The sequence below is a fragment of the Sorex araneus genome, chromosome 5, assembly GCF_027595985.1.
Source record: "Sorex araneus isolate mSorAra2 chromosome 5, mSorAra2.pri, whole genome shotgun sequence".
Classification (NCBI taxonomy): Eukaryota; Metazoa; Chordata; class Mammalia; order Eulipotyphla; family Soricidae; genus Sorex; species Sorex araneus.
This window is the reverse complement of record NC_073306.1, coordinates 183,602,030-183,622,932: the sequence shown is the minus strand read 5'-3', so window position 1 is coordinate 183,622,932 and position 20,903 is coordinate 183,602,030. Positions and strand designations below refer to the sequence as shown.

The 20,903-nt window shown below is 43.8% G+C and overlaps 1 protein-coding gene across 5 annotated transcripts in view; it reads right to left on the bottom strand.

Moving 5' to 3' along the window:
• The window catches only part of CRACD (capping protein inhibiting regulator of actin dynamics), a 230,367-nt gene that overhangs the window by 134,228 nt on the left and 75,236 nt on the right, over positions 1–20,903 (bottom strand). The window contains exon 2 of one of the 5 annotated variants that reach the window (XM_055137665.1): positions 16,153–16,278. The exons of the other annotated variants lie outside the window; for them this stretch is intronic. The gene's annotated coding sequence lies outside the window, so the exon portion shown is untranslated. The remainder of the gene's footprint in view (positions 1–16,152; positions 16,279–20,903) is intronic. 5 annotated transcript variants of the gene reach the window in all.

Genomic DNA, 20,903 nt, shown 5'->3' with positions numbered 1-20,903 from the left:
AATATCTTTCATTTTACTTCTTCATTCATCATCATTCCCTCTGACTGATTTTTAATTTCCTTGATTGTTTTTTAAAAACCCTATTTATTTCTTTCCTTGAATGTCTCTTTCAGCTTTTCTCTCATTCCTCTTCTTAAACCAGACTTTCATTTACTCTAGGCTGATTTTCTGCATTAACCTATTATTTCTACTGGTAGGCCTCTGCTATGCATAAACATTACAGTCAGATTAATTCAGAAAATTCTGCTTGCCTAAGCTCCTTCATTTCTATAAAATATGACCCCCATTATTCATCACATAGTGTTTGGCATTCAGGCCCCTGTCCCATCCCCAACCACTGGACTTGTTTAGTCTACTGCAACTTTTCCCATAACACCTACCACCTCCCTACCACAAACCATCTTCTCTGGATCAAACAATGTCCTTGTACCCAAAAACATCTAGGATGATTCTGAGCTCTATACTCCCCTAACTTTGAATATGCAACACTGAAATTGCTTGCTATTACCTGGCCCTTCCACTCAACATCGCCCATCCAACTGTGATCGATGAGGCCCATTCCCAAGAGAACAGGGCACAGCCATAGACCCACAAAGAGCTTACACTCTTCAGAGCCCACTGGATTCCATCAAGAACTGTTACTCTGTTCAAGTCAGGAAGCATGTGACAGGCAGGGCGTGGCAAGCCAAGAAACGAAGAGCTTTCTGGGTCTGTGCTGTTGGCTTCAGGGGCTTATTCCACTATAAAAGGTGGGGCAGGAAGCGCAGAGGAAAGGAGAGGGCTTTTGTTCTGTTACTCGGTAAACAGAACCTGAGCATCATAGACTAAACTCGCTCCATTCTTTGCAGAGAAGGAGCTCACCAGATAAATACCCGGGGTGGTTGTTTGAATTACAGATGAGGAAACTGATCTGTTCCTTTATTTTCAACTTCTCAAAGGCAACTGTTCACAAGCACATCTCAGGAAGTAAACTGAGGCTCCCCGTTACTTGGCTGAAGAATAAATGACTATTACCTTCTTGGGTAATAGGAAAATCTAGGGTTCCAGCATGGAAGGACAGACCTGGGATGGGGTCACTCAGTTATTCTCACCGTCATTGTTTTAACTGCCTGCAGACTACTCAAATGAGTAGTTTCATCATTTATGTGTTCACCTGTTGTTAGACATTAAGGACTGTTCAAGTTTAACCCTCACCACTCTTTCTCTTTTAAATCAGGTTAAGTAGTTACTAGTTGAGGTGCACACAGACAAGTTTTTCACTTAGAGCTCATCTATTACAACTCTATTTCCACTTAAGATAATGGAGATAAATTTACTAAAGTTGGCCATCCCAAGGTATACTAGGGTCCAATGAAAACTAGAAATTCAAGACTATCCATCAGAGCTTTTCTTTTCTTTTCTTTTTTTTTTTTTGCTTTTTTGGGGTCACACTCGGTGATGCTCAGGGATTACTCCTGACTCTGCACTCAGGAATTACTCCTGGCGATGCTCAGGGGACCATATGGGATGCTGGGAATCAAACCCGGACTGACCGAGTGCTATTGCTCCAGCCCCTATCCACCAGAGCTGAAAAGCTAGAATAGAGGGGCTGGAGAGAGAACGATGGATAAGGTGCTTGCCTTACATGCAGTGTAGGTGGATTTAATCCAGCCAGGAATTTTAATCAATATGTTTCCTTGAGCCTCTGCTTAGAGGATCATACTTAGTGTTGGTGATCAAGTCAGCTACATGCAAGGCTTAACGCCTGGACTCTCTCTGCAGCCTCTATTTTATGTTTTATAGATAAACTGGAAGCTTAGATTAATGAAGCAGTTTGTTCAGATCACACAATGAGAGGAAGAACTAAAATTCACAACTGAACAGTACCACTCTGCTGCAGGATTGGCAAACCCGCAGGCTTCCGATCCAAGTCCTAGACCCGGCTGGCACGGAAGAAAAGCATCTGTAGTCAATTCTCCCTGAGTGGGTGTGGCGCTCTTCCAACACACACACAGAAGACATACACATACATACACGTACACATACTTTATTCTTCATTCCCATCTTTTATGATGCCTCATTCAGCCAGTTGAGTAAGTAATAAATGAAATGCCTTTTCTGGGTGAGGTAAATACAGGGCTGCAAATGAATAAAATGGGCCTCAACCCTCAAGAAAGTCCAAGACAAGAAAAAGAAAGTGTGGCTTTGAGTAACGCAGTTAGCCTCCTCTGCCAATTAATAAAAAAAAAAATGTATTGTTTTGGGGGTCATTGTGGAAGTCTTAGGACTTCCTCTTGGCTCTGCATCCAGGGCTCACTGCTGGCTATGCTTGGGGGACCATTTGCAGTGCCAGGGATCAAACTGGGCTCTGCCACGTGCAAGGCAAGTGCCTTAACACCTGTATTATTTTTCCAGGCAAAAGACTCCGTTTTGAAGCTACAAATATTAATAATTTTTTGCTACATAACATGGGTGTTATAAAGATTAATAACATAGTTTATGTGCTCTGATTTACTCAGGTCAAAAGTTATATTTTTAAATGAATAAGTGTGAGGTACAGTTACAGACTTACAAATTTTGTGATTGCATTTCAGTCAAACAGTGTTTGAGTACCCATCCCTCCACCAGTGCCCAATCTCCACAAGTTGGTTTTTTTTTTTGCATAAAATTAATGCTGCCTCTTTAGCAGTCCCAAAGGAGATGAGTAAATAAACCACCCTGTCTTCTGTTCACCAGGAATCCCCTATACTAATAATGTAGCAATTCTCTCCTTGTTTGATGGCTACACTTGATTTTTAAGAAACACTTACAAAATTAGAATTAATTTTCTATTGGAACCAAATAGCTTTTAAATTTGCATTCAACACAATGTGAGGGGGAACAGTCTGTGTAATTTAGAAACACTGTTATATGCAGTCAATAAATCGAAATTCCACAACCTCTTCCTGTCATTTATACTTTCCGAGTCATAAAAGTCCTTTGTGTGCATCTTACGGGCAATCTGACATCCAGACACAACATGAAAATAAGTAGGGAGAGTGAAACAGTCACATTTAGGGGCTCAGAAGGAAGATTTAAAATTCTTTAGAATTTACCTATGCAGATATTAAAAGAAATGAGCTCCCAAAGATGCAACAACCTGGATAAACAAAAGTGTATCCCGAGTGAAAAAAAAAGTATAAAAGGCTCAGTACTCTATCACTCCATTTATTGGACATTTGGAAATAGGCAAGACTACAGTGACATTTTCCAGACGGGTAGTAGGCAAGGAGTGGGAAGGGGAAACTGATGGTAAAAGGGCGTTCGAGGGCTTTCTGGAGGGCTGGTTTGCTCTAGACCACTGTCTCAACCTCTTTCCCACCACAGTCCCTTTCCGACCTTTTTTCCCGTCCTGTGGGGCCCCCCTCTTCCACCAGCTGACACCCCCAGTCTCATCCTTGGCCCCCATTTACATGATTTCCACCCTTGGAATATGTTCTCCAGTTAAGAAATACTGTCCTATGTGGAGAGAAAGGGACCCTTCTACACTGCTGGTGGGAATGCCGACTGGTCCAGCCCCTTTGGAAAACAATATGGACACTTCTCAAAAAATTAGATATTGAGCTTCCATTTGATCCAGCAATACCACTTCTGGAAATATATCCTGGATAGGCAAAAAAGTACAGTTGAAATGACATCTGCACTTATATGTTCATCAAGGCACTGTTTACAATAGCCAGAGTCTGGAAGAAACCCGTGTGCCCAAGAACAGATGAGTGGTTAAAGAAACTTTGGTACATCTATACAATGGAATACTATGCAGCTGTTAGAAAAAATAAGTCATGAACTTTGCATATAAGTGGATCAACATGGAAAGTATCATGCTAAGTGAAATGAGCCAGAAAGAGAGGGACAGACATAGAAAGATTGCACTCATCTGTGGAATATAAAATAACAGAGTACGAGACTAACACCCAAGAATAGTAGTTTATAATACCAGGAGGTTGGCTCCATGGCTTGGAAGCTAGCCTTACACGCTGGGGGAAAGTCATCCCGGATAGAGAAGGGAGCACCAAGTAAAATGTGATTGGAAATCCCGAGCGGGGAGGGAGATGCATGCTGAAAGTAGACTAGAGACTGTACATGATGGCCACTCAATACCCCTACTGCAAACCACAACACCCAAAAGGAGAGAGAGAGAACAAATTGGAATGCTCTGCCACAGAGGCAGAGTGGGGTGGAGGGGGATGGGATTGGGGGTGGGAGGGATACTGGGTTCATCAGTGGTGGAGAATGGACACTGGTGGAGGGATGGGCTCTCGAACATTGCATGAGGGTAAAACAAGCATGAAAATGTGTGAATCTGTAACTGTACCCTCACTGTGACTCACTAATTAAAAAATCAATAAATTATTAAAAAATAAATAAAAAAAGAAAAAAGAAATACTGTCCTAGGCCTGGATAGTGCTACGGTGACACAACCACACATCTGTCCAGCTGTAACTCAAGAAGGGGTGAGGCTGGGAGAGAGCTCCTTGGCTATGTGCATACAGAGCATGCAGGATTCCGTGTCAATACCCAGCTCTGCGTGGGAGCCCGGGCCACTGAGCACAGAGCTAGGTGGAGCTTCCAAACACCGCCGGCTGTGATCCCAAATGGAAGGAAGAAAATGGTGTGACGGTGTCAATGAGATCTCGACAAACTCGTTCAGGGCTGTGGCACGGTTATTTTTGAATACAGGTAAATAGAGAAGAGGCCTGAAAGTTTCCAATACATTTCTTTCGGGTTTTCTGCACGGGAGCTAATACTGTGGCTTGAGTCTGGTGCACCCCGTCGTTCGTTTGCACTCCAAGACAGACCGGTGAGAACCGCAGGCCCGGGCCGGTGTCTGCAAGCAAGTGGGAGGGAGGGGAAAGAGCTCAGAGCCTGATGGCACTCTCCAGTCCGCACAGAGCCCGAGAAGCGCCAGCTCCACTCGGTTAGGGCAGCTGAGGGAAATCACATCCCTCTCCTCTCTATATTCGGGTCTGAGCTACATCTTCCCTCCCGACCGTCTGGGAAAACGAAAGGTGCCAACTACAGGCACTTGAGGCAGTCACACTGCTGCTTTCAGTCGTATTTCTAGAACCAGTCACGAACAGGAGTGAGGGATGGGCGTGGGGGGATGTTCCCCTCATTCCACATTACTCATTGTAGTCTTAAGCTGGAAAGTGCTCAGCTGCCCTCTGACAGATGTTAAGGAAAAGATCATATATATACAGACAGTGGAACCTCACTCACCTAATAGAAAATGGTGAGATCCTGGGGGCCGGAGAGATAGTAGAGCAGATAGGGCGTTTGCCGCGCACGCAGCCAGTCCGGGCTTAATCCCCATCATCCCACATAGTCCCCTGAGCACTGCAAACAGTAATTCCCAAGTGTCAAGCCAGGAGTAACCCCTACACACCACCAGGTGTGGCCCCCAAACAAACAGAAAAGGTGAAATATTCTGCCTCATATGACAACATGGATGGACCTGGAAGGAATTATGCTCAATGAAATAAGCCAGGAACAGAAAAGATAAACACCATGAGATTTTATTCATCTGCGGGAGAGAAACAAAACTAACACACAAAACTAAAGTGAGACCAACTAGAACTAAAGGGAAAAACAGTGGTGACCAGAGGGACGGAGGGAGGAAGGTAGGTGGGGGGAAACGTAAATGGAGTTGATCATAGAGTGAAGGAGGGAAACTGGATTTTGAGTGTTGGATGTGGTGCAATATGCACAGATGTTGATTTAGAATTCTCTACTCGAAAACCCAATGGCTAGGTAGCAACACTACAGCAATCAGGAAGAAATCCCTGATCCCCTGGAGTTGGCAGCAGAGAGGATCTGTTTTCCTACCCAGGAACACTTGGACACTTACAGCATTTTCCGAAGGCTGCAAAATAGGTAGACAGGCCCTGAACACACGATGAGAGGTCTAAGTGTTTGTCCCATCCTACACCAGAGCCAGATCACGTGATTCTGTGGACATACAAGACCTCGTGTTCCCATCCCTGAAAGAACAGCTACCAGCTCTCCATCACTGGGTGCTTACTATGTACTAGGTGGTACAGAGCTGCACCTGTTTAATGTACCCACTGAGTGCATGTGCTAGTATCGTTCCCAGTGAATCCTGCAGAACAGGACACCCACAGAGGTAAGTTACTTGCCCCAAGACACAGCGAGCAGGTAGCACACCCAGCTTACTGTGCTGTCTCCCTGCAGTGATGGGCCAGCAGGCGGGCTGTGCTTCTGGGTGCCAACACTTGAAACATCTGTGAGAGTAATTAAAGCTGGACTGGAGCGACAGCACAGCGGGTAGGGCATTTGCCTTGCACTCGGCCAACCAAGGTTCGACTCCTCTGTCCGTCTCGGAGAGCCTGGCAGGCTACCAAGAGTCTCCCACCCACACAGCAGAGCCTGGCAAGATACCCGTAGCGTATTCAATATGCCAAAAGCAATAACAACAAGTCTCACGATGAAGACGTTACTGGTGCCCGCTTGAGCAAATCGATGAACAACGGGAGGACAGTGCTACAGTGCATTTAAAACTGTCCTACTGATGGAGAAATAGAGCTTGCAAGAGAAGAGGCAAATATTCTAGTAGACAATTTTCAAAACATAAATAATGATTGATCTACATACTAAAAATGTTTACTAACAAAACATCTTAAAAAATAAGGTGTAATGTTTCGTTTATTCTATTAGAATGTAAAGAGTTTTTAAAAAAAGAAGACAAAGGCATGGCTAATGAAATGTGAATATCGTTTGGGAGGTAGTTTGCATTTCGATTCATATACATATCGCTTTTAAATTGCTTTTTTTTTTTGCTTTTTGGGTCACACCCAGCTATGCTCAGGGGTTACTCCTGGCTTTGCACTCAGGAATTACTCCTGGCGCTGCTTGGGGGACCATATGGGATGCCGGGGATCGAACCCGGGTCGGCCGAGTGCAAGGCAAACGCCCTACCCGCTGTGCTACCGCTCCGGCCCCATCGCTTTTAACCCAGTTTTTCATTTACATGACCTTATCCTTAGGAAATAATCCAAAATAAAGAAAATATTATGTGCAACAAAGATATTTGTTAAAGGGAGTGGTGTTTGTAACACTATAACAATGTTTCTATAATTTGTAAATATCCAAATTCAAAAATTAACCCATTGATACCTCTGATCCCAAATTGTGCTTTTTGGGGACCAGATAATACAATAGATAGGGAGCTTGCCTTGCACATAGCCAACCCGGGTTCAATTCTCAGAATCCCATATGGTCCCTTGAGCATCACCAGGAGCAATTCCTGAGTGCAAAGCAGGAGTAACCCTTGAGCATCACCAGGTGTGGCCCAAAAACCAAAAAAAAAATTTTTTTTAATGGATTTTTCAGCAAAGCAGGTATTTGTACTTGCCCACACCGTGGTTAAGTATCAGTTCAATCAGCTAAGAGAAGGCAGAAGCATGTCGACACTTATAACAGGTATCAGGGGTTTTGTAATGAAGCAATTTCATTTGCAAAAAACCAAGGAGAGGGAAATCTGGTGTGCATGTGTAACAAAACCAGTCTCAATCCCAAATAACATCAATCTGTGTAGCTCTTTCTTTTCATTCCCAAATGTCAGGAGAAAATAGCTTTCCTTTTCCACAGTCTCTCTCGAATTTTACACACTGCCTAAAACATGCAAATTTATGCAGAAGCAAAATGCTATTTTAGTCCTCCCTGGTAGAATCACTTTCATTAAGTGATCTTCCTATAAAAACAAACATCTCATGCAGAGTTACCACTACAAATCCAACGGTTGAGGACGAGTTATTGTAATTGCCAGGCATAATGAGCGTTCTCCAGCTAATTATTTTCTTTGTAGACATTAATGCGTTTTGAAAATCTACAGCTCTCATTTCGGCTGAGGAATGTCTCTGTAGTTGTCTCACTACACCCAGGCGCCCCAGATGAAAGTCTTTGTCTGGAGTCCTTTATCTTCAGCCACGTCCTCCCCCTGCGCAAGTGGCAAGTGCGCAGCTTCTCGATCAAAGACAATGAGGAAATACCTCGAGGTTCTCTGGTCTATTTCATGAACTTCCCGAGGAGCAGAGGGGGCCCAGAATGCCGAGAGGGAAGCCGGGCTGGGAGGCGGGGCTCCAGACACAGAGGGCCGCAGAGCTGGTCAGGGAGTCAGTCAGCTGCTTTCCTGGCCTGCGGCTGACCCTGCTTTGGTCCTCAGCACGTGTGGTCCCCCAGAGCACTAGCACATGAGCACAGAGCCCACCGGAGCACTGGTGGGTTTGGCCCACCTCCCTCCCATCCCCCAAAGCTTTGCCACGTCGCAGGTACACATCTGCACATCAAATCATATCATCTGCACAGTGCCTGGCAGGCTAGACTCAGGTGCCTTAGTTTAGTGATAAACTGAGGTTCCCAGGAGCCCGGGAGATAGCCCCAAAAGCTGGGGTGCGGAGAAGGTGCTAATCCCCAAGCCAATCCCCGGCACCGCGAGGTCTCCCAGCACTGCTGGGTGTGGCAGCCCCTTTCGGCTGGTCTCAGCAGTGCTTGTACAAGCAGTGTGCGAGCTCTCAGCAAGGCACGAGCCATGGAGAGTTCAGCACTCAAACCTGGATTCATTCAGAGCACCGTCTCTTTTTTTAATAATATTTAAAATTTTATTTCTCACATACTTCTTGAGATTTCAACCGTGTAGACTTCTTGCTGCTGGTCCTATCTTGGCATTTTTCTGCTAGTGCTGACCTGATTTTCAGTTTTTAGTCTCTAAGACACTGAAGGTTTTTCATATACATATATATATACATATATATGAAATAACAAAAAAGAGACTCTGCTCGAGATTTTATATATATATACACACACCACACACACACTATCTCGAGCAGAGTCTCTTTTTATTATTTTAGTGATCTGCCACACTGCTCCTGTCTGCTGTAGAAAGGGGACATACTTTCTGTACAGTCAGTTCATATAATTATGAACTTTTTTTTGGGGAGGTCACACCCAGAGATGCTCAGGGGTTACTCCTGGCTCTGGACTCAGGAATTACTCCTGGCGGTGTTCGGGGGACCATATGGGATGCTGGGAATTGAACCTGGGTTGACCGAGTGCAAGGCAAACGCCCTACCCGCTGTGCGATCACTCCAGCCCCTAATTATGAGCTTTCTAAATGGCTTCCCTTAAAGAGCAGGGAGTTGGGCTGGAGAGACTGCAGCGGTCTGAGGGTCTGCTGCACCCCTTTACCCCCTACACCCCTGCCCCCACACCCCACTACCATCAGCCTCTAAGTACAGAGCCAGGAGTGATCCCTGAACACTCATGGGCATAGCCCAAGACCCAATGAGTAATAAAAAGTAGGCTGCAAAATAATAACACCCTTTTCAAGCTATGGGATAGCTGAAATATTAAATTAGGGGGCCTCTCCAGCAATGAGGTGTATGGTATAGCTGTCCTTATTAGATTTCGAGAGTGAGTGAAAATACTAAAAATACCGAAGGAAACGAATATTTGTAGTATTTGACTATTTCACAGTTAAGGAGGGGCCCAGAGGTGACAGCACAGGGGCGGTGTGGTGGAGAAGAGGCTGCAGAGGTTACTCAGCCCCTGTGCCGACAGTGCTCGGCCAGTGCTCAGAGAGACCTGGTCTAGTTCACCAGCCGTCCGTCTCAAGCGCCTTCAGGTTGTTCCTCGCCTCCTTGAATACTACAGACGAACTTTTTCTCTCTTGACAGCGTAATCACAGAACTTTTACCAGGACGCTTCCCCCAGAAAAGAGAGCTAGCACCACCATGCTAGAGTGATATCATTATAGGAAAAATTGCAGTGATGGCAACAATATCTATTATACACAATATATAAAATATGAATTACTGATGCGTGAAGGAAACACTCCCCCAAGCACTGGACTGGATATGAAGAAAGAATCCAATTTTTGCCAGGTAGGGGATGAAGAACGTGAGCGTTTAAAGGAGAGGGGAAGGGCTAAGGAGGTAGTCCAAGGGGTTAAGGCTCTTGCCATGCGTGTGATTGTCCTGGCTCTATCCCCAGCCCCCTGTGCACTACCAGGAGTGGTCCTTGACACAGAGCCCGGAGGAAGTCCTGAGCACCAGCAGACATGCCCCGCCAGCTCAAAGAGGAGAGAGGAGCAGGAACGCAAGCTTGCGGTTCTCTAGAATTCACCAGACAGTGCTGACAGAGACATAAGGCTGAAATAGTTCTCCATCTTTCATCAGTAAGCAAATTTAGAATCCAGCGGGATCCTTAAGGAGCTGATCGATGCCCATGCCAGCTCCATGACATCGCACTGATGGATGTGGCAGGACGCCATCTTTCGAGCCACATCCTTCCCTCTGTTTGGGCATGTCATGTCACTGCACAGGTGACAGCCAGCCATAAAGATAAGGCATCATTCTCCCCTAAAACAAATATCAGGCAGACAAGTCATGAGTCTATGCAGAGATTTACCATCTCCTACCTAATGCTCAAAAAACAGCTGCTAATTGAGTTGAAATGGTTGTGAATCCTCAAAATATCTTTTTTTTCGGTGACACGCAGAGCACAAGCAAGGATGACCTTTACCTAGTGAGGCAAGAACTTATTCAAAGATCACAAAGAATGATCTTTGTTACTCATTTCGGAAAACTTTTCTTAAATGCTAGCTTATACAATTTTCTGTAAGGGTCAAAAGACTTTCAGGCGAAAGCACTATTTTAGCAAGCTGAAAGAACACCACACCAGGCTATTTAATTTCAGAGAGCTGTACCTGAATGTTCCAAACATAGTAAAGAATATATTCTGTCTTTTTACTGCCAGCAGTAGTAAATAAAAATAAACAAGAATACATTTATTCTAGGGCCAGAGAGCTAATATACATGGGTTAAGGTGTTGGTCTTACACTCAAGCTGATCCCAGTTTGATCTCACATATCAAGCACCACCATGAGTGACTCCTGAGCACAGAAGCAGGAGTAGCCCTATTGTACTGCACAGTGTGACCTCAAAATGCAACAAAAAAGAGGATATATTCATAAAAAGGTTTTTATCTTGCCATGAACATACTACCTATAGAGTAGAAATTCTATGCCACTGAATGAAATACACAATCTGCATGTGATACTGAAACTTCAAGTTTTACTTTGGCAGTCAAAATGAAGAGTCACACTAGTCACATTCTTTTCATTAATAAAAAAAGAGGCAGCATTGCATTTTAGAGAGCAAAACTTGGATTATAAAAGAAAACCCACAAATAGAATATTCCTTGGGGACACTGAATTGAACCATAACCCTCAAGAAAACAGGCACTGTGTGGTTGGCACTGAAATACAGCCCCCAAAACACATAAGCAAAACATAAAATGCTGCCCTTTTGGAAAGTATACATTCTAAGATATATATTATATATACATATATATACATTCTGAGATATATATGTATATGAGTAACTTTCAGTAGAGCACTTGTTTTTTAATCCTGAGTCTAAGCCACAACTAATTGACCAATTATTGAATAAGCGGTCCCGTGGGATGGAGACAGCTCCTGCCTCCCTTTTTAGGTGACATCTTTTCTTTGTTTTTCCCGAGCTGTGGTTTGAATTAATTTGTGACAAACACAACGGCCACACTCTAGTCCCGCTTCCGTTCTTCACCCTAATTAAGTTATCATCCTTTCTAGACCAAAGTTCTGTTCATATTCCCCACACCCAGAGGATACTCTTCACAGAGTGAGTAACTGCATCACCCGTGGATGCCGAAGGGAACTATCGATTTCATGCACACATTGATTTCCCTCTCCTGTCTTTACATTAAAATTTATAATTCAAGACAACAGGAACTATGACTTCTTTTTTTTTTTTTGGTTGGTTTTTGAGTCACACCCGGTGATGCATAGGGGTTACTCCTGGCTCATGCACTCAGGAATTACTCCTGGCGGTGCTCGGGGGACCATATGGGATGCTGGGATTCGAACTCGGGTTGGCCGCATGCAAGGCAAACACCCTACCCACGGTGCTATTGCTCCAGCCCTATGACTTATTTTTTAACTGTTTCTGTGCTACTCCAACAGTCGTTGAACTGTGTATTTCATGATTTTATCTCAGGCCCATTTTGTCTAAGGCATATAATAGACGAGTCATGGGCCACTAAAATCATGTCAATGGTTTTGTCTTTTGGAGAAGCTGAATTTTATTCCCTTCTTATTTCGGCTGGGTGTTAAGGGAACGTAATGAGTCTGACATGCAGCCAAAAGCAGTAAAGATACATCTACTTTAATGTCTCTCAGAAACTACATAGGAAAACTCATCTATTTTTCCTGTTCCTGTGTCTATTGAACAGATTTTTTTAAATGAGCTAAATTGTATATATATACATATATATATATCATATATATATATATATAGCACAGCAGGTAGGGTGTTTGCCTTTCACGTGGCCAACCTGGGTTCGATTCCTCCGTCCCTCTAGGAGACCCTGGCAAGCTACCGAAAGTATCCTGCCCACACAGCAGAGCCTGGCAAGCTACCCGTGGTGTATTTGATATGCCAAAAACAGTAACAAGTCTCACAATGGAGACGTTACTGGTGCCTGCTCGAGCAAGTCGATGAACAACGGGAAGACAGTGAGCTCTCATGCTCTCTCTCTCTCTCTCTCTCTCTCTCTCTCTCTCTCTCTCCGTGTGTGTGTGTATGTGTGTATATATATATATATGTATATATATATATATATATATATATATAAATGGAGGCAGCCGACTTCCACTATTCAACCGCTGCCACACTCCAGACTCCAGGCTGGTTTTCACACGCTGGGGCCGAGCCTCAAGCATAAGCAAAGTCCCACGGAACCCAGATAAGGCGGGACTTTGTGATCTTGGACTCTGGGCTCAACGGGACCTGGAAGCAGAGATCCTCTGCCTGCTTCCCCCAGTCTCCAGCTACCCAGGGATCACACCCATAAGCCACCTCCTGCCAGTACTAGATAATCTCCTCATCAGCCACCCTCCAGAACTCATGGCTGCTTCTCCCAGAAGGGAGCATAAATTGAGGCCCCCATAACCATGCCACTGGACTCTGCGCCAGTCCACTCAGGCACCCCAGAGGGGTGCAAGTGAGAGCCCCTCCCCACCCCAAGGGACCCAGCCCCGGCAGCTGACCTCCACTACCCAACCACCCCCATGCTCCAGGCCTCTTTCCACATGCTCGGGCCGAGCCTCACATATGAGTGAACATATTCCTGGACTGCACAGCTGCAAAGCGGCCATGCAACACATCATAAGACACTCCCTACCCGTTTTCCATAAAATTATAGAGGAGAAAAAAATATATATATGTATATATGCCTCTCAGAGAGCCTGGCAAGCTACCGAAAGTATCCTGCCAGCATGGCTGAGCCTGGCAGGCTCCCCGTGGCGTATTTGATGTGCCAAAAACAGTAACAATAACAGGTCTCATTCTCCTGACCCTGAACGAACCTCGAATCATCGGGAAAGACAAGTAAGGAGAGGCTGCTAAAAGGGCTGCCAAATGGAGGTGTTACTGGCGCTCACTCAAGAAAGTCGATGAGCAACGGGATGACAGTGATACAGTGATACAGTGATATATATATATATATAAATATATGTACACATAAATATGTGCCACACAGCATTCTGAATTAATTACCTGTATGAATTCATTTACTCCTAATAATAAGCTAAAAGGATCATGGCATATTTTGATTTCCATTTTACAGATTAGAAACCCTTACACAGAACCAGCCTGGCTTCAATTTCTCACACCACATAAGGCCCCTGATTCCCTCCAGGAGTGATCCCGAGCACAGCCAGATATAGCTCAGAAACCAAAATAAATAAATTCTTAGTTCCTCAGAGTGATCCTACAAGTGATACAAGTGAAGTTCCTCAGAAACACAGTGTCTCAAGAGAAGTGACTAACAAGACAACGTAATGGAATCACCATGCAGCATGTTCTTCTCCAAAAGCACAAGCAAAACCCTTGCAAGAATGGGCTTGTCATTGCATTTCCTAGAGTGAGAGGCAAGAGGTTAGAAAAACTAGATTTCAAGCATCTTTAAAACAGGAGTCAAATAAAAACAAACAAACCAGGAGTCATTAATAATAAAACATGTAATAATAACACCTGATGAGTAATGGGAGTAAATAATGATATACACCACAATAATTGTGTGGATTCGATAGGCAGGTAAACGTAAGGTGCTTAAAACAGTACCAGGCAAACAGTCAGCATTCAGTCAATGTTTGCCAGCACAATACATTGTACCTTCCAGGATGCTCAGGTATTCCCAGGAAATTTCCCATAATCTCCACCGGTGCCACATGGTTTGCAGAATCCTGGGAGGGTCTAACATTTATTCTCTAAACTAGTGATGATGGATTTGGTCACATGAGTTGCCTTGCCCTTAGCCTGTGAGCAGACATGTCAGACACAACCTTTATGCAGAAGTTTAAGCACACAGTGCGTTTTTGCATAGACCCATTCTCTCTTTTCCTTCTGCCATCAAGACATGTCCCAAATAGGATGAAAAAACTTGGGAACCCACATCGGTGTCCCCAAAGCACCCTAACGTGATCAAGAAATAAATCTCAGTTTTATTTATAAATAAAACACAGAAAGCCCTGATGTTATTTGTTATCATGAAACAGCTGGATAGAGCATTGCTATTATTACTAGCTTTACTATTTTTGTTACAACAAAAATTCATTTTGAACAATATAAAATCAACAGGTAACAATCCTGTATCTTCACAACTGATTTCTCCTGGAGAACTAAACAGAACTAATAATTACAAGGATATCCTGGAAAAGTTAATAACAAGCTTTATGTTCTTTACTGTTGCTGCATTTTTCCTCTGCCTAGTAACCAGATCCCCTGACAAAACCTCACAGACGATGATGAGCATTTTGTTGAGCTCATTTTCCACCTTACACATCCATCCTCCTTGGGGGCCATCATTTTACGAGCCGGAAGTCGGGAGAATGGCTCTCTGAGATGTCTCAGGAGCATGACAGTCTTGTAAAACAAGCTATTTTTCATTTTAACGATGAGAATTCATTAATACAGATCTCCTTGTGGTTTATTAATAGATCCCCAGCCATTCTGTTCTCAGGCCTTTGTAGTATCTAAAATACGAGCTTCTAAAAATCATTTTATTTCCTTAGATCAATCATAGCACTTCAAAAGGGTGCTTCCCTCTGTTAGGCACCTGCACCATGTTCGTTTCTGGGGCATAAATGCTGAATCAGTGTTACTCTGTTCTTACACGCTGTCAGCAGCTGGACACAAGTTGTCCCTGGCACAGCATATGGTCCCCCAAACCCCACCAGGAGTGGCCCTTGAGCAGAGGGCCCGGAGTAAACCCTGAGCACAGCTGGGTGTGGCTCTCCGGGATTCACAAATACACTTTGGCTTACTGAAGGAAAGGTTCTCTCCTCCTTCCCTCCCTCTTTCTCCTTTTCTGAAAATAAACAATCAAATCTATGAACACACTGAAAAGTCTCAAGTCATTAAATTGCTTTAATCCAGTCCCACATTGTTGAGTGTGAAGACTGCAGTTGTCAACATGCTTTAAAATAATACTCTAAAATATTAGTTAGGGGCTGGAGCACAGCGGGTAGGGCATTTGCCTTGTACATGGCCAACCCGCGTGCAATTCCCAACATCCCATATGGTCCCCCAGCACCTCCAGGAGAAATTCCTGAGTGCATGAGCCAGGAGTAACCCCTGTGCATCACCGGGTGTGACCCAAGAAGCAAAATAATAATAATAATAATAACAATAATAAAATATCATTTAAACATTGTATAACTGAAACTATGAACCGCTTTGTAATGCTCTACCTCACATGATTCAACAAAATAAAAAAAATTAATATAAATAAATAAACAAAATATTCTTTAAGAAAATACTATTCCAGTTAAAATTCTGGGCTCAACTAACAATAAATGAGAAATAAGTACAATGCTTTCAAAACAGGAAATAGAACTTAACATACACATGGAAGAAGTTAAAATAATTTTATGGGAGAATTATTCCTAAAATTTTGAAATCAGACAACACAACGGATGGTTTTTAAGATAAACTGCACATTACCAAATAGGCTCAGAAAGAAGTAGAAAATTAATAATAGACATTTAACAAATAGTTAGGGCAATGGGTACGGCACTTGTCTGGCATGTGGCCAACCCAGGTGGGATTTCCAGCACCTGATGTGTTGCCTTGAGCCCCAGAGGGCAAAGGTACTTCTGGGCCAGTGGTGGAGGAAGCAGGCACACTGGTGATTGGTGCAGTGCTGAAATAATGTACACATAAAAAGAATAATTAACCATACTGTAAATCACGGTACTTTAATCCAAAAGAAAGAAATCATCTATATTGCCAGAGGATGTGGCTCAGCGGTGGGACATTCTCCTTGCACCCATGAGGCCCAGAAGGGGTTTTTTTTTTATTTTTTAAAATTGTTTTATTGAATCACCATGAGATTCACAGTTACAAAGCATTCATGATCCCCGACACCCATCCCTCCACCAGTGTACATTTCCCCCACCCCCACCCAGCTGTGCCTCTATGGCAGACACACTGTTCCTTGCTCTCTCCTGCAACACAGACACCGAGAGGTCCTTAGTCTACTTTCAGCTCACATCTCCCATCCCGAGCGACCCCTCCAGCCATCATTGCCATAGTGGTCCCTTCTCTATCCCAACTGCCCTCACCCTCAGCACATGAGGCAGCCTTCCAACTGTGGACCAATCCCCCAGGAGGCCCAGAGTTTGATCCTGGCACTATCCCGCATCAACTACCCCGCATCTCCAGCTCTGCTGGTGTGACTGTGGTCTGAGTTGGCCAAGAACCACCAGCAGTTGCCCCAAGGCCCCCTGAACACTGCTTTGGAGGTCACCCTCAAAAACAGAAATAGGGACTGAAAGAGGGGGGTGGAACATATGTACTTCATGGCCCCTACTGTGGGGTGTGGTCTTGTGTCTCCCAGCAACTCTGGGCTAGGCTGGGTCTCGTATGGCTTAGAGTCGAACCCAGCAGCACCGGAGAGGCTGTCATCTATCTATCTATCTATCTATCTATCTATCTATCTATCTATCTATCTATCTATCTATACATATGACATATATAGATAAATATGTATGTGTGTGTTTAAAAATCAAGGAGTTAAGGCACTTGTCTGGCATGTGGCTCATCCCAATTTAAATCCCCAGCACCAACATATGGTTCCCTGAGCACCGCTGGGGATCACCCCTGAGCACAAATCTCAGAATAGTCCCTGAGCACAGCTGAATGTAGACCAAAAATTGAGAGAAGGAAAAAGAGAGAAAGAGGGAGGGAGGGAAGGAGGGAGGGGGAGGAAAGGGAGGAAGTAATCTTTGCCAGGGGGTGTGTCTCAGCGGTGTTTCGCTGGCTGGCCTTGCATGTGTGAGGCCAAGAGCCTGATCTCGCACCGTCCCACATCTCAGTGCACTCTCCCGCTGTGCTGGTGCGATCCCTCCCACCACAATCAACTGTGCAACTCAGTGCACTGCAACAATGACAACAAAATATCATCTGCATAACACAAATCCCGCTGTTCAAAAGAAGAGACACACATATATATAGATAAGCACCATGCTGTGAAAAATAATATTCAGAAATGTCATTTGCACGGGGTGGTAAGGCAAGCGTTTGCAGGCATTCTCACACGAGGGCACGCAGCTGAATCTGCCAAGAGAGACCCAACTTGCATCACGGCAGAGAGTAATGACGCTTTGCTGCCCAGGGAGAGGGTGGCTCCTTTTTACCTAGCAACACCTTAACAACGGGAGAATACCCACCAAAACAAACAATAAACAAACAAAACCGTCTGCATTTCCTACACCAGTTTTCTCCCATGGACTCTGCTATGGCCCTTCTTGGCGACAGAAAAGAGCAGTCTTATTTTATTCTGGGGAAGTGTGCTCTTGATTCACCATAAGACCCGATGAGCCCAGCTACTTTTTAGAATAAACCCATTCTGTTGGTAAAACAACTGGCTGCTTATGTGTTTGAGATCAACAATGTTAAGCAATGGCTGATTCTGGGAGCAGGAAAATACTGATTTTTCTTTTCTTTAAAAATTTTCTTGGGGGTCTGGAGCAATAGCACAGCGGGTAGGGCGTTTGCCTTGCACGTGGATGACCCGGGTTCGATTCCCAGCATCCCATATAATCCCCTGGGCACCACCAGGAGTAATTCCTGAGTGCAGAGCCAGGAGTAACCCCTGAGCATCGCCGGGTGTGACCCAAAAAGCAAAAAAATATTTTTTCTTATGCTGTTATTTTGTTAATCAATTATTAAAACAAACTGAATTTTTTTTTTTTGCTTTTTTTTGGGTCACACCCAGTGATGCTCAGGGGTTACTCCTGGCTCTGCACTCAGGAATTACTCCTGGCAGTGCTTGGGGGACCATATGGGATGCCGGGGATCGAACCCAGGTCGGCCGCGTGCAAGGCAAACGCCCTACCCGCTGTGCTATCGCTCCAGCCCCACAAACTCAATTTTTAAAAAGCTATCTCCTAAGTAAAAGAAAATATCTAAATTGGAAGAGAATTTTTTTTTCATCTTCAAGTGAATGAGTGTGTCTTCTCATAAGAGACCTATTTTTAAGAAACTTTTGTTGTTGTTTCTGGGCCACTCCAGCAGTGTTCAGGGATCTCAGCTCAGTGCTTGGGGCGTCGTTCCTTGGGGTGCTCAGGAGATCAGGCAGTGCTGAAGGTAAGGCCTCATCCTCCCCCCATACACAGCATGTGCCTCAGCCCACTAAGTTTTCGATCCAATCCCAAGAAATCGTATTTCACATGAGAGAGTATTTGTTGAGAATTTTGGTGACAGGTAAACCACTATTAGATGACAGGTAACGGGAACAAAATATTTCCAAAATATTTTACAATTCCATTTAGTAATTTCAAAACTTTCTACAAATTGGTCAACTTTATTTTCCAATCTCCTACTGCTTGCTCTCTCTATAAACTCTCTCAAGTCAATTTTTGTCTCTCTGGCGAAAATTACCCCCCAAAAACCTGCTTGGAGTTTAGCTCTGGCATGTTGGATTTAAACAATTTTAGTTTTGCTGTTAAATGTTTGGGTTTGGCTTTTCATAACACCCTACTTAATATCAGTTACCAGAAGTAACAAGAGAAAGCTAGTAAGAAGTTAAACCTTATCCCTCCTCTTCTTTATGCCAATTCACAATGATTCCTTTTTCTCTGACTTCTAAAACAAGTATTCTGTTCCACCATAACTTTTTATTTGTTCACATACTGATGAATAATAATCTATCCATTCAGGCATCCATCCATCCATCCATGGATCCATTCATCCATCCACCCACCCACCCACGCATCCATGCACCCATTCATTCATTTATGCTTGGGTCTATGACTTTTGGTTTTCAGATGAGCTCAGCAAACTAGGAGCAGACATAGAAAAAAACAAATACTGGGGATTCATCCAGTTTCATTTTTGCTGGACTTGCATTATGAGAGTCGAGAAAGTTTAGGATATTGCCAAAAAAGTTACTATTTAGAATGGGCAATAGACTCAATTCAGATAGGATTAAAACAAGAATTGAGAGATAGGCAGTGGATTATTCAGAGGAATAATTCTATGAAAGATAACCCTATGACCAGGCTTGCAGGATAATTTCTCATGTATTTTTCATTATTTGTGACTATAAGTACATGTTTTCAAAGGATAGAAATATTTCCATGCACAACTAACTATAAAATATAGTACGCTGGTGCAGTTATATAAGGAATATAATAGCTGGTAGAGGGAAGTTCCATCAATCATAATTAAGGAATGTTTGTGCATATAATAAACCATGAAAGGCTTCAGAACCGGAGTTATTAAAACAGCAAAACAAACACAAATAGCAAAGGGTAACTATGGTAGGTATATGAGACACCAACAAGAGCTTGCTTGCTAATAACCAAGCAACACTTATTAGATGGTGTGCCTGCCCACATTCACTCAGGGTCACCTGCTGTCTGCTGTGGTCCAGAGGAAAAGATAAGGCAAGCTCATTGCCTCGCATCTTGTCAACCCCAGTTCAAATCCCCAGCACCATAAGCAGCACAAGGGTGTGGCTCCAAACTTCCAACAAATAAATAAAAGACAAGGTTGATGAACACTAACAGAGTCTAGGAGACTCACAAACTTCCAGCCCTCTGTTAAACTGTGGAGAGACCAGGGTTCTAGCTCAAGCAGCATAAAGAAACTTTTCCGCCAAAGCTTCCCATTAAAATTCTGAGGAAAAGGGGACCTTGGGAAAATTGCTACCCTACTCTTACATTAAAAAAAAAAAGTCAGACTATCTGACACAACAATACTTTTGAAAACAAGCTGACACTGAGAACATACCAGGAACCACTGGTGCATCCTCAAGTTTGAATGTAGCGTAATGAATACAAACTGCAGTGATGAAGCCAATATGTAAAACCCACACTCTTGTTTCAAATTTTCTTATTCTCTAAAATGTCACCATGGGCAGAGAGATAGTAAAAGGGCTCTCCGGCCCCTTTACTATCTCTGGTCAACAGGCTGAACACATGCTTCGCATGTGAGAAGCCCGGATTCAATTCCCTGCACCGCACGAGCCACTGAACATTACTCAGGAGTAGCTCCCAAGAACCACTGGTGTGGCCCTCAAATTAAAAGTAGGTGAGCCAGAAGTAACGCAAGGAAAGCTGTTTGCCCGCTGCTAAACTCCTGTGGAAGAGACATATGAAATTGAGGAAAAGGGAGAGACCAAGATATTCCTCAACCCAGCTTAGTCAGCAATACAGCTGATGGTCTATTTTATTCTCTACCATCAACAAGAATGGAAGGGGGTATGATTAATAAGTGCTACCAGCACATCAAGTATGCCTTTCCTGCCTTTATTGGACTGGC